This window comes from Pan paniscus, chromosome 22 (assembly GCF_029289425.2).
Source record: "Pan paniscus chromosome 22, NHGRI_mPanPan1-v2.0_pri, whole genome shotgun sequence".
NCBI classification, from domain to species: Eukaryota; Metazoa; Chordata; class Mammalia; order Primates; family Hominidae; genus Pan; species Pan paniscus.
The window spans coordinates 11,512,202-11,527,291 of record NC_073271.2 but is presented as its reverse complement, the minus strand read 5'-3'; the positions used below and the strand labels follow the sequence as shown (position 1 = coordinate 11,527,291).

General features: G+C 36.1%; 1 protein-coding gene across 9 annotated transcripts in view; it reads left to right on the top strand.

Moving 5' to 3' along the window:
• NRIP1 (nuclear receptor interacting protein 1) overlaps positions 1-15,090 on the top strand; it is a 332,678-nt gene that overhangs the window by 24,673 nt on the left and 292,915 nt on the right. The gene's annotated exons all lie outside the window — the stretch shown is intronic.

The following is a 15,090-nucleotide window of genomic DNA, read 5'->3' as shown; positions in this document are numbered from 1 at the left end:
TTTTTATCAACATTATGTCTGTAAGAGTCATCCATGTTGTGTATGTTATTTGTTTTTTCCCCCTAAATTGTCTATGTTCTATTCTATGATTATACCACCATTTATCCATTCCACTGTAAGTGGACATTTAGTTTTCTTTCGAGTTTGTGGCTGCAAATAAGGCTGCTGTGAACTTTTTTGGGTCTTTTGGTAGAAATAAGCCTTCATTTCTCATGAGTACAGTGTTAAGCATGGGAGTGGAACTGCTGGATGGTGGGATGTGCATGTGTTTAGAGTAATAGGTACTTACAGTGCTTTTAAGAATATTTAGGAAATGTCAATCAGTGTGTCTTTTGTTAATGGTAGGTTTTATAATTAGAGAGACTTATTTTTCTTTGACTTAATGTAAACTCCAAAGTTGTTTCTTAGGAGTTATTTAAATTTTCCCATCTATTAAAAAATAAGTTACCTATTTTCTGATTCCATTATAATATGTATTTGGCTCACAAAACCTGGGTTTGTTCTAACCCTAGTGAATGAAACTAGGACACAAAATCCTCCTCTATGTACTTATGATCGTATGATTGAAATACTGAAAGTGGATTTTGAAGCAAATCAGGCATAACATGTATTGAAGGCTTTTTTTATTAGTTGAATATTTGGACACCTCTTTGAATATTTAAAGTAATAGATACTTTTGAGTTACAAAACACTTATTTCAGCATTCCTGACAAGCGTTTCTTGTGACCTTTGTGTTTTTATTATTCTGGTGATTAAAATTGATATTATTCATTCTAGCATATAAGTATTTGAAAAATTAATCTTTTTCTAGGTCTTTCCTATAGAGCAGTGCTGTTCACTAGAAGTATAATGTGAGCTACATTATGTAAGTTTAAATTTTAAATGTTAAAGTTTCTAGTAGCTATGGTTAAAAGTAACTGGTGAAATTAATAATATATTTGATTTAACCCAGTATCTGCAAAATGTTATCCTTTCAATGAATAATCAATATAAAATTATGAGATATTTTGCATTCAAAAAGAATGTAAATCTGTACTGAATTTTTGAAAGCTGGTGTGTGTTTTGACGCACAGCTCTCTGAATTCTGACTAGTCATCTTTCAAGTGCACAGTAGCCACATGTGTCTAGTGGTTGCTATATTAGACAGCACAGCTATAGAATTACATTTTGGGTTTTTAAAAGACAGTGCTTTAGTCAAGTTCATGACTAGTTAAAATTACCCTTAAAAATCCAGTAGAAAGGTGCCATGTCAAATGCTGAAGTACTATCTTTCAGTAAGTTTCAAACAGCCTATTTTTCCTTCTATTTTGGAATAAGTAGCATTTTCTTTGGTTGAACATCAGATAAATCAATTAGCCAGTGTTTAGGGGGCATGTTGAATGACAGATACATATCTTTAAACTAAAAAATCAAAATCTGTAACAGTAGATTCATATCTTCCATCTTATTCCAGCTTCTATTATACTAGGTAGAATTTTACTTTTAGGGGAAGTGTGTTTTTCTTTTTTCAAAAGCGTGGCTGGCTTAATTGAATGTGATAAATTGCTGTATGCTGTAACTCCACCATATTTAATAAAATAGGGAAGTTTACAGATAGTTTGTATGTGTACATATAGATGTGCTATGACTTCTCATTACTTAGGATATTTAAAGGTTACCTAAATTTTGAGGTTTAATGTTTCTTCATGTTTATTTTTGCCAAATGGGATAAATCAAGACTATAAACCATCTCACATTAATGTGGGTTTGATTTTGCCACCAAATTGGGTTTTAAAGCTTCTTGGTATTCAAAATTGGGAATGTGGATAAGGGACTATTGACCTGTGAAAACAGTCAATATGGAAACTTATTGTGGAGGGAATAGCCCTTTGAGAAATAAATGGCATAATCACACTTTAGTGCTTGTTTTGGTTCCCAGATCTGGGATACAGTGGTTGTTTTATAGCCCTACCCCCAACACATTTTTGATAATACTACCTCCACACTCTTAAATGAAATTGGTACTCTTTTTGACACTCAATTCTTATTGGATAGTAAGAAAAGAAAATCATTCCTCTGCTTAAAAGCCTTCACCTCACTTGGTATAAAACTAAAGTCCTTGCATTAGCTGAAAAGGCATCTTCTCAGTGCAGCCCACCCTGGTGACCACACAATTCAAAACAAAAGCCTCCTCTTTTTCCTCTCTCCTTTATGCTGTTCTCTTTTTCCAAGCACTTAACACCTTTAAAAATACAGTGAAATTTGTGTTTCTTTTAAAATATAGTTTATTTATTGTTTAATCTTTCTAAAATTGAGACTCCCTGAAGGCAAGAATTTCTGTTGCGTTCATTACTAATAAATCTGAAGAAGCTAGTCTGAGGCTGAGCATCTAGAAGGAGGACATACCTGTTTATAGACTAGTTATTTATTGAATGCATGGAGAAGATACACATTTTTTTTATTTCTGAAAACTTGCCTTTATAGGTTTTCTGGGGCAGGGAATATTTAAAGGAAGTGAAAACAAAAATTGTAAGTTACAAGCATAAGAATACATTTGGATGATTTGAATAATTTGAAAGTAGTTTTTTTCATCAAACTGACATAAACATCCCTTTGAAAGGTAATATGTAAATATGAAGTTTTCAAAAAATAGGGTTTATTATTATGGTCAGGTAATTTTTCTTATAGGTATAAATATGTGTTTTTTTCATTTGGATAATAAATTATGTTGGTAATCAGTTTGAGAAGTACATTTATAAAAGATTTCTTCTGTTTCTGTAAAATATAGGAGACATACCTTATATTTTGGTATCTTAGTATAGATCAGGCAGAGCTCAAAAGGTTTTGGAAAGTAATTTTTCCAAATTTCCTCTTTGGAAAGAGAAGTATAGTTTGGCTTTCATTTTATACAGGTGGTATCTAATTGTAGTTCTCAAAGTTTTATTTTTAGGTCAACTACAATAAATGTTTTTAAAATAGTACAAAAATTTAATTAAAGACATATCAAGTTATGGTATATGGTACCCTAGAATACATTCAAAGGGGACATTATAATGTTTATTACATTGTAGGATAAATATGAGATGATAAATGTGATCAAAGTCTTTCCTAAAAGTCTATTGGCAGGTTCTTGGTTTTATATTACACCTTTACATATTTAACATTTGATTGCAGTCAACCCTAATTATGACTATGTCAATAATCATTTTCATTGGAACAGGAAGAACTATGAGTTCTGGTTTCTTTGTCTTTCCACTGCCATTTTCCAAATTCAGGCTTTATTATGTTCTGATTATTAGATAGTTATTAGATAGTTACTGCAGTAACTTTCTATTCGGTCTTTTGCCTTTTAGTTTTTATTACCCAATACATTCTACACAGCAAAGTAAAACTTTCTGAAGAAAATTATTATTACCCTGAACAAAGATCTTTGCTCACAAGATAAGACAAGTCCTATTTCTACCTGGTTCTTTGCATATCTCATGATCAAATATTTGGTTTGCCCCTTCCTTAAGCATGTTAATTGCACATTTCTTATTCTGCCACATTATTTTTGCTATCTTCAGCTCAGATGTCTTTTGAATCCTACTAGTTTTCTTTTACCAAAAGGCCATCCATCCTGTGATTTGTATGACCACTCGGACAGAAGGGAACATGTGCTCCCATCTACTTTCTCATAGTGGTTGATGAATGCCATTCACACTGCCTTTATTTTTCATAGCGTTTCATTCATCGCTGCAGCAGAATTATAAACTTCTAGATGGTGGGGGTTGTGTCTTTTATAAATTTGTGACTTACAAAGCACTCAACTTGATGCCTCACACATATAGGGTGATAAATCAAAGTATTGGTGAAACACAACTCCAGAGTATGTTATGACATAATTTTAAAGCTTAGAAACCATCAAAAAAGATAAAAGTTCATCTTTATTATATTACGCAAGTTACTTACATTTGTGCAACAGTTTTTTCATGTGCTTTGTATGAAGACGAAATGATAGCGTGTGTGTTAGAAATTTACAGGTTGCAAAGTGTGATATGGGTAATTATGACAGTACTCAGACTTTATTTTGTTGAATATGTACATTTCTTTGACTTAACTTACTGTGATATGTAGAACGCTCTTTTAATGTTCCTTACCTGAATAAGCAAAATGTATTTAATATGTTAGCTAAACAAATTTTGCTTATTATTTTGCTTAAATTTTCCTTATTATTTCCTTCTAAGTTACTATAGACTTAATATTCTTTGCTGTTCATCAAGAGAGAAAGTACAAACGCTTTTGGTGAAAGTAATAAATTACCTGCTTAGAATGTAACAATTTCAAAGATAAAAGTTTTGTTAACTTCCCAAAATTTATCCTTAGTTTTTCATATTTAATTCACATTGGGGTAAAGTATATTTTTAAAAAAGAATCATTTCACAGATTTCCCTAAATTTCTTCAAGATAATCCCAACCTTTTCAATTCTATTTCTTAAGAGTATTTTTAAAATATTGCTAAATAGCCTGCCTGGCTAGTGGAGATTCTAAATGGGACTGAATTGGGGATAGTGACTTTTTTTTATTTGATTAGGGCATGGTTCTTGTGCTAAGAACAGTATCTAAGAATGAAATAAGTTTGACTTTCAGAGATATCCCCCCCTCCAAAAAACCCCCAAAATCTGAAGATCATGTATATCTGGGTAGTGGGTGTAAATTTAGTTCACAGAAAGAAATGGTAAAAGGTTAAAGGAGGAAATGAGTTTCATAGAATCAGCAGCATAAACAAAGATGAATTCTGTAATCATACATAGACCCTGAACATTTGGGCTGACTGTGGTTTTATGTATTTAAATGCTGAGATGTTGGTGACACGGAGTAGTAGCAGAAACTGAATTTGGGAGGAGGAAACGATTATAGTTTCTCAATCTTCCTTACTGTAACAAAATATGATGTGCAATTGGGATACCCTTTTGGCAACTGAATAGGTTTGGGAAGTTAACTTTATTGGCCATCTAGATTATGTGGGCCGTATACACAGCCGTTACTTTATTATCTAGGGCATAAAGTTTAGAAAATATTCAGCCTTTTTTTCCAGTGTGGGTTAAAAAAATATTGATCTTCTGGCTTTATTCATATCACAAACAAAAATTCTCAAAGCCTGTTTATTGTCGTAGAAATGGATATAACCTCACAAGGAGTGTTATTAAAAGTTACTTTTGTAAGTGTTTTAAAAACATGGGCATGCAGTTTGTATTAATAGTGATACTCCTCTACTGAGTTACTGCTAATTTGCCATTTTCACAGTAATTTCAGAAAATAAGAAATCGTTAACATTATTGTATTATTTAAATACTCCCATGGATTTCTATTAAGGATGAAAAGCATCATTACAGTATTTGTTAGAAAGTCATATACATCATGATGCCTGTAATCCCAGCACTTTGGGAGGCCGAGGCGGGTGGATCACGAGGTCAGGAGTTTGAGACCAGCCTGGCCAGCACAGTGAAACCTCGTCCCTACTGAAAATACAAAAAATCAACCGGCCATGGTGGCGCACAACTGTAATCCCAGCTACTCAGGAGGCTGAGGCAGGAGAAATGCTTGAACCCAGGAGGCAGAAGTTGCAGTGAGCCGAGATCGCGCCACTGCACTCCAGCCTGGGCAACAGAGCGAGACTCTTATCTCAAAAAAAAACAAAAACAAAAACAAAAGTCATATACAATTTAAACTTAGTCTGGTGACCACAGAAAGCTATTTTCTTAGCTTTTAAACCTTTTATTAGTGTAACCTCTCTTCATCTTGGTTACTTTAATGTAAAATGAGAATTATACAGACTTTATTTTTATAGCAACATTGTATGAAATGAATAAATGTGAACTATTTAAATTGGCTCAGGCATTTAGACTTGTTTCTGATAAACTTATCACATGAATACTACTTATTACCTTGTAATTACCTTGTAAACTTGTATTTTAAAAGAAAACATTTATTTGAGATATAAGGATTCCTGTTTTTTCTTCAGAAAAGGCAGAGGTAATTGTTATTTTTTTAAAAAAATTTAAAACAAAGGGTATATATCTCTTTTACCTCTTGAGTAGGCATTAAGAGCAACTACTGTCACAGCCACAGTTAAATAGAATAGTATGGAAAATGATGGCTTTAGAATCCTAAGATTTATATTTGAGCCCTGCATCTTCACATATACGCTTAGTAAATCACTTAACCTGAGCTTCAGTTTTTTGATCTGTAAGATGAGGATACATCTTACATCAGAAGAATATTATGCAGAATAAATGAGGAAATACATAAGGTGCATTGATATCAGTGTAATGCTATAGAAAGATAATGTGTTATGGACAGTATTGTTAATTCTAATGTATTTTTCAAAAGAAAGAAAATAGGTTTTTGGATGATCACTGTTTTACTTAATCGCATGTCCTTCTAATTAGAACCTTTCTTCCACACATTTGTATTTTTATTTTTTATTTTTTATTTCCATTTACTTTTAAGAGTTTCCACAAACCTCGGTCCATGCTTTTAGGATTCCTTTCAAGTTTGAACCACTGAACATCTGCCACCTACTGACCTAGTTCTTTCCACTTCCTCCAGCTCTCCTCACCTCATACACACTCGCGTATTATGTTCGTTGGATGATTAACCTGTCTCATTTCATTTTTGCAAAGATCTAGATCAATACTGGGTTAGGAAAAACAGTTTCTGAATTTGTTTGAACTATAAAGCAAGGTGGTACATAGGAGTCAATAATAATATTCATTTTTTCCCCCCAGGAAAACAGTTTTCAGGGGAAACAATCAGTAAACTCCCACATGGACTTGCTTTTCCTTTCATAGTATGGCTGTGATAGGTTTTAAAAGTGATTTCTGCCTACATATCCAGGTTAAAAAAAGTTTTCAGTATAAAGCATGAGTTTGGAAGTGACTCACCACATATGGAACTACTTCAAAATGCATGCCCCTTAACTACTATTTGAATTTTTATAGGTTTGTAGTTTTGCTGACTGCAAGAAAATAAAAGGCTCAGTGCCAGTTCTTACTGGGTCAGGATTTATTTTAAAGTACCAACATTTCCTCAGCTTTTTGATACTTAAAAAGTCCTAGAGATTTTCCTGCAAAAAGTTTTAACAGGCTTTATTCCAGTAAGGGAAATTCAGGGTGTTTATGCTGTGGGAGTAACAAAAGCAAGGGATTTGGTGAATTTGCAATAGAAATTGCCAGAATCTAGATTACCCTAGGAACATATTTTTATTTAAAGAGTCTAGTGGGGTCCAGCAAGGACTTGTAATTATATTTGTGTCTTTAGCATAGCTTCAGGAACAAGAAATTCGATGAATGATTTATAAACAGATGGTTAATTTTTCATGAAATGATCAGGAGACCCGGTGACCAAGGCAATTGATCTCACACTGTTGAGGTTTATTGGGGAGCGATTGTGGAATGCCTTACTGTGAAACACACTGACTTGAGTTTGAATCCCAGATTTACCCCTTAACTGAGAAAGTCACTCAACTTCTCAGCCTCATCTGTAAAATTGGATAGTATCTATTTTACAATTAATGATTAAGTGAAATAATGTATGTCTTAGCAGTATTGTCACAGGTATTTACTAGTGTCTAATTAATAAAAGTTAATCATGATAACTGACAATAACCCACTCGATAATTGTTTTAAAACTTACATTCCATGTTGAAAGTCACCATTAGAGTATAGAAGTATACTTCAGGCTACTTAAAATCTTTAAGAAACTGCATTTCAGCCAAAGTAGTGTTTATGGGTAAATGGATTGAAGTTGACACAGGCTGTGATGTGGTGGTTTTAAACAGGACCAGATAATCTAGGTATGAACCCCAACTCTGCCACTTACTTACTATTGTTGACTATGGGCAAATCACCTTACCTCCCTAAGGCTCAGTGTTCTCATCTGTAAAATGGGAATAACTTCATAGAGTTATTTGAGAATTACCGTATAGGAATTAAGCCTGCGTTAAGCATTTAACGCAGTCCTGGCACATAGTATGCAGTATTTTTTTTTTTTTTTTTGAGACAGCGTCTCGCTCTGTCGCCCAAGCTGGAGTGCAGTGGAGCAATCTGGGCTCACTGCAAGCTCCGCCTGCCAGGTTCACGCCATTCTCCTGCCTCAGCCTCAAGAGTAGCTGGGACTACAGGTGCCCACCACCACGCCCAGCTAATTTTTTGTATTTTTAGTAGAAACAGGGTTTCACCATGTTAGCCAGGATGGTCTTGATCTCCTGACCTCGTGATCCACCCGCCTCGGCCTCCCAAAGTGCTGGGATTACAGGCGTGAGCCACCGCGCCCAGTGATCATTTTAATTTTTCAGCTTTCTCAGTGGCCCATTATTTAAAAGAACCATATTTGAAAACAAACAGACTACTTTATATTTTTGTAAAATCATTTTTACATCACACACATCTTTTGGTCCTTCTGTGGCTTCAGACTTTTAATTCCAGTCTTAACTCACCTTTCTGCTGCATCTCCTGCTTCATTTCCTGAATGTAGTGTGACCAGGGGAGAGCAGAAGGAAGCAGGGATTGGATCTGAGATCAGTAGACCTCTGTCGTCAACCTTACAATGAGCAGACATCCTCTCTGGACTAAAGTCCTTAGTTAAATTGATTCAGTTGCTGCTTTTTGAAGTTTTACCAACAGAATAACTTTAAGCCTTTGTTTACTATTAGAGAATATGGTGAGAAGGTTTTGAAGGAAATCCCTACTTTTTTTCAGTGACTTCGAATGGTTTTTTTTTAGAGCCATCATTCATCCAAATATTTTTTTCAAAAATGACAGCTACTAAAACTACTGATAACTAAACAATTACTGTATATTACAGATACTGTGTTAAGGATAGAGTTAGGTTTATCCTATAGGAAAGTTTTAAAAAATATCTTCTATTTTGGTCCTATTATGTCTACAGTAAGTTACTTGATAGTACAAGGAGTTTATTAGAATTTTCAAAGTTTTTAAGACTTTTATGATGAGGCAGTGTGTGGTTTGTTAGGTGGTTGTAGTGAGAATTTGAAGAGTTCTTGTTTTGGATAGTCATAGTTCTGGCTTTGTTATTAATGGCTTGGCTTTGAGCTAAAAATCAAAACCCTTTGACTCAAAATTACCCCTTTGGGTCAAACTATCATTGACCTACTTTCTTCCTCCACTTTGAACCTAGGATTACTTCAGAGATGAGTGGGAGCATCTCAGATGAATGATGGTGTCCTCCAAGCGCCTTCCAGAGTGTATACACATAGAAAGGGAATGTGGTGATCCTCCAAGCGCCTTCCAGAGTGTACACACATAGAAAGGGAATGTGGTGTCCTTTGAGCACCTTTCAGAGTGTATACACATAGAAAGGGAATGTGTTGAACCTCCAACCACCTTCCAGAGTGCATACACATAGAAAGGGAATGTGGTGAACCTCTGAACGCCTTCCAGAGTGTACACACATAGAAAGGGAATGTGGTGATCCTCCGAGCACCTTCCAGAGTGTATACACATAGAAAGGGAATGTGGTGATCCTCCGAGCGCCTTCCAGAGTGTATACACATAGAAAGGGAATGTGGTGTCCTCTGAGCGCCTTCCAGAGTGTATACACATAGAAAGGGAATGTGGTGATCCTCCGAGCGCCTTCCAGAGTGTATACACATAGAAAGGGAATGTGGTGATCCTCCAAGCGCCTTCCAGAGTGTACACACATAGAAAGGGAATGTGGTGTCCTTTGAGCACCTTTCAGAGTGTATACACATAGAAAGGGAATGTGTTGAACCTCCAACCACCTTCCAGAGTGCATACACATAGAAAGGGAATGTGGTGAACCTCTGAACGCCTTCCAGAGTGTACACACATAGAAAGGGAATGTGGTGATCCTCCGAGCACCTTCCAGAGTGTATACACATAGAAAGGGAATGTGGTGATCCTCCGAGCGCCTTCCAGAGTGTATACACATAGAAAGGGAATGTGGTGTCCTCTGAGCACCTTTCAGAGTGTATACACATAGAAAGGGAATGTGGTGATCCTCCGAGTGCCTTCCAGAGTGTATACACATAGAAAGGGAATGTGGTGAACCTCTGAACGCCTTCCAGAGTGTATACACATAGAAAGGGAATGTGGTGAACCTCTGAACGCCTTCCAGAGTGTATACACATAGAAAGGGAATGTGGTGATCCTCCGAGCGCCTTCCAGAGTGTATACACATAGAAAGGGAATGTGGTGATCCTCCGAGCGCCTTCCAGAGTGTGTACACGTAGAAAGGGAATGTGGTGAACCTCCAACCGCCTTCCAGAGTGTATACACATAGAAAGGGAATGTGGTGAACCTCTGAACGCCTTTCAGAGTGTACACACATAGAAAGGGAATGTGGTGATCCTCCGAGCGCCTTCCAGAGTGTATACACATAGAAAGGGAATGTGGTGATCCTCCGAGCGCCTTCCAGAGTGCATACATATAGAAAGGAAATGTGGTGATCCTCCGACTGCCTTCCAGAGTGTATACACATAGAAAGGGAATGTGGTGTCCTCTGAGCACCTTTCAGAGTGTATACACATAGAAAGGGAATGTGGTGATCCTCCAAGTGCCTTCCAGAGTATATACACATAGAAAGGGAATGTGGTGAACCTCCAACCACCTTCCAGAGTGTGTACACATAGAAAGGGAATGTGCTGAACCTCTGAACGCCTTCCAGAGTGTATACACATAGAAAGGGAATGTGGTGAACCTCCAACCGCCTTCCAGAGTGTATACACTAGAATGGGAATGTAGTGACCCTCCGACCGCCTTCCAGAGTGTATACACATAGAAAGGGAAGGTAGTGATCCTCCGAGCGCCTTCCAGAGTGTATACACGTAGAAAGGGAATGTCGTGATCTATTTTAACTTAAATCATCATTTCCTGAATTTATTTGGCCTTGGGACCTCCCCTCTTCCCTCCTTACCACCCATCCTCCTCTCTCCCTCCTTCCATGTTTTCCTCCCTCTGAGTGAGCACTTATTCTGTAGAACATTGTTAAATATGTAGTCATTGGGAGCATAATTTTACCATTTAACTTATTAGAACTCTATATTTGTGCTGCCTTTGCTTTGGTAATATGTTTATTTTCAATTCTTAATTAAGAGGAAACCCTGTTTGTAACATATTATTCCTATGAGAAAATATGATTTCCATTGAAATATCATGTTTCATTGTCATGTGACATGTTGTCTAGGCATGCAGCATGAAGAAAAGGAGAACACCTGACTTCTACCAGATGAATCAATCCAACTTCGTGTTAGTTTGACTTAACCCATTGTGGGAAACTGTGTGAATATTCGTAAAACCTTTTCTGTGTTAATAAAAATATAAGTAATAGAAGGCCTTACTAAAAGTAACGTAAACAGTAAGGGTGTATCTTCTCACTCAACAAAAAGTTTGGAATATTGGCAGTTAATGAATTGTCATAATGATCTTATTAGTGTCCCACATGGTATTTTCTGTTTTCTACTCTGCCATCTTGAGTGACTTGGTGATGTCACTCCTCAGGGTTGAAAGATGGCTATTTTCCCACATTTCCTTGTCACCTTCACTGGTCATAATTACATCATATACCCATGCCTAAGCCCTGCCTCTTACTATCAGAGTAGACATTATTTGTCACAAGTGGCTTTACTTAATTGGGATTCACCTCCTGAGGGGAAGAGGGTGAGTTTCTACAGGCAAATAAGGAAGAGGACAGTGTGTTTTTGAGGAGGTCACTGCAGTGTTTGTCACAGCTGGTGAGGATATGAGTTTTGCTCATCTCTGCAGACTGTCTGGTGAGATCACAAAGTACAGACATGTTTATTATTTATTTATTTATTTGTTTTCCTTTATTGGAGACAGGGACTCACTCTGTTGCCCAGGCTGGAGTGCAGTGGGGTTAGCATAGCTCACCACAGCCTCAAACTCCTGGGCTCAAGCAATCTCCTGCCTCAGCCTCTCAAAGCACTGGGATTATGGGTGTGAACTATGCACCCCACCCAGTCATATTTATTGAGTGCCTGCTGTATTTCGGTTATTCTTCTAAGTCCTGGGGATAGAACAGTGAACAAAAGAGAAAAAAAATTGCTGCACTCCTGGAGCTTACATTTTATTGGTGAGATAGACAAATAAGATAAAGCAATTCAATTTATGGTATCTTATTAAGTGCTAAATAAAAATTGAAGCAAAGAGAGGAGAATGGAGGGTCTTGAGGGCAGGGACAGGGGAGATGTCCAGAAGTTTTAGATGACACCCAGGGAAGGCCTTACTCGGAGGGTGACTTGAGTAGAGGCTGAGTCAGCATAGGAGCTAGTGATGCAGCCCTCTGGGAAGGAGAGTATTCCAGTCGAAGTTCCTGTGGCTGGAGTGGGGTGAGTAAGGGAGGGTCACAGGAGATGAGGTCAGAGGGGGAAGCCCCTAGGAAGTTTTGAGCAGAAGAGTGGCCCAATATCATGTTTTAGCAGAATCACTTCAGCAGTTGTGTTAAGTAGACCAAAGAGGTGTCAAAAACAGAAGCAAGGAAACCAGTGAGGAGGCCATTATGATAATTCAGGAGAGAAGGAGATGACTTGAATGGGGACAGTAAGAAGTAGCTGAATTCTGGATTCTGGATTCCAAGGTAAAGCCTGTAGAATTTGCTAAAAGATTGTATGTGGGTGTGAGAGGAAGAGAGGCATCTCGGATGGCAGCCTGAACAATTGGAAGAATGGAGCTGATCTGAGATTAGGAATAACAGGGACTCAGTTATTGACATATTAAACTTGAAATGCTTGGAGACCTCCAAATGGGGATGTCAGATAAACACTTGTTTATATAAATACTTTTTGGACCAATGTATATTTTTTAAAAGAATGATATTGACCATTAATAATAGGAAATAACTTTTAAAAGAATGTAATTTCAATAATAACAATAAGGAATAGGAAATAGAAAAATTAAGTGTTATATGGAGTGGATATTTTATGTTCCATTGAACAACACAGGGAAACACTGGAAGTAATTTTAAAATAAGAGTATTCAAATAAACATTTGTACACTGTACATTTATTTAGTGCCTACGTTAGTGTTAAAAATTGCATATTAAATCTATTTATTCTTTGAATCAGTGCCTGATTTTTCAGCCCCAAACCTTGTAAAAAATATACATACAAAAAGAAATACAACGCAAGGACTAATGGTGTGGATGTAGTTTTATGTCTGTTTCCTCTGTAACGTGAAGCAATGATCCTTCTAAAGGAAATGTGTTATTAAATAGGCGATCTTACCCCACTCCAACTTCCTCAGTATTGTGTAGCCTGTAGTTAATGTGCAAGCACATCATTAAAAAGAAATCCAAGCCCAGAGAAAGAATCAGGACAGTATATCTTATGCAAGTTTATCAGGATGAATGGCTTCTCACTCCCTTTCTTTTGAAGAGGAATTAGTGTAAGATGTCTTTTAACGAGATTATTGTACTCATTTGCATTTAACAAGAATGCAGCACGTAGCTAAGATTTTCAATCCGTGTGCATTACATAAAATGCCAAAAAAGCACCTTATAAAGTACCTTTCACATGCTAGATACTCAAGAAGTATTTGGATAGCAAATTTGATTTAGAGTATCATTCACATTTCTAACTTATTTAAAATATTTTTAAGTATTATGCTGCATGCAGTGGTTATTGCTTAACAGTGTGTGCTTTACTTGTAATGCAAGGTTGTTGAGAAAATTGAATTGTATTTTTTTTTTAGATGGAAGTACCATATAATAAATATAAAGAGTTATTTATTGTGCGAGTAAACTTTGCTCTTTAAGATGGATTCAGTATTTCTCATCACAGTTTTGGCTGTCATGGTGAATATATGATTGCTGGCCTGTGTGACCAAGTAGAGAGAAAAAAGCCCGTTTAGATTTAGAGGGAAAATGCATTTTGTTAAGAACCTGAAGTGTATTGAATTACTCCAGTTTACCTATTTCTCATGTTAAGTAATTTTTGCAAAATGACCATCTTTCATCAGACAGTTCTGAAGTTTGCAGTAATTAAGTAAGCAAGCATTTATGTTAGCTTTATTTGAGACCAAAGTGGTGGTAGATATGAATTAGCCTCATTCTTTGATTGACCAAGCTATAAGTTTTTATCTGCCAGTCAGTTTTTCAATTCTTTTGAGTGTATCTCTTTATATACTCCTTTGGTTTTGTTTCTAACAAGGATAATAAAGAAAATCTGTCACCTAACAGTTAACATTTGTTCATGTGTGAAATTATTAAGATGCTTACCTAAACAAGATACTTGTCAAAGCTCTGATTTGCCACAATATAGCCACTTGTTTTCTATTATGTAAGTAACCCTTGGTATAAACAGGAATGTATTTGAATTATGAGGCACAATATGACAGTGATCTGCCAAGAACCTACCATCGAGCATAGAATCCGACTTAACTACCACAGCTGAATCTGTCGGTATGTTGCTCTCCTTGCCCCTGGTGTCTTGCAACCGCTTTCTTCAATTTTGTGTTAATCATTTACTGCCTTTTAAATAATACTCGTTTTTACATTAATCTTTAAATAATATGTTACTTTATGTTTTTGTTTTGCGAAAATGGTAGCATTCTGTATGAAGTCTTCGGATACTTGCTGTTTCAAATTTTTTTTTAATTTAGTTTTTGTGGGTACAAGTGTATATATTCATGGGGTACAGAGATGTTTTGATACAGGCATGCAATGTGAAGTAAGCACATCATGAAGAATGAGGTGTCCATCCCCTCAAGCATTTATACATTTAGTTGCAAACAACCCAGTTATACTCTTTAAGTTATTTAATATGTACAGTTATGAGACTTGTTTTTTCAACTTATATTGGTTTTTTGAAATTTATTTATACTGCTGTATGTAGGTATAGTTCATTTATTTCCACTCCTGGGCAATATTCCATTGTGTGTATTTATTTCTTCCCCTCTGTGTGGACATTTGGATGGTTGCTGGGTCCTTTCATTTGTTTGTTATTGTTTTGTTTTGTTTTTGATATACCTATGTTGATATACTTACACACATATATAGGTGTACTTATATTTACACACATATGTATGACTATTATAAGCATTGCTGATGTCAACGTTCTTTTATATGTGTTCT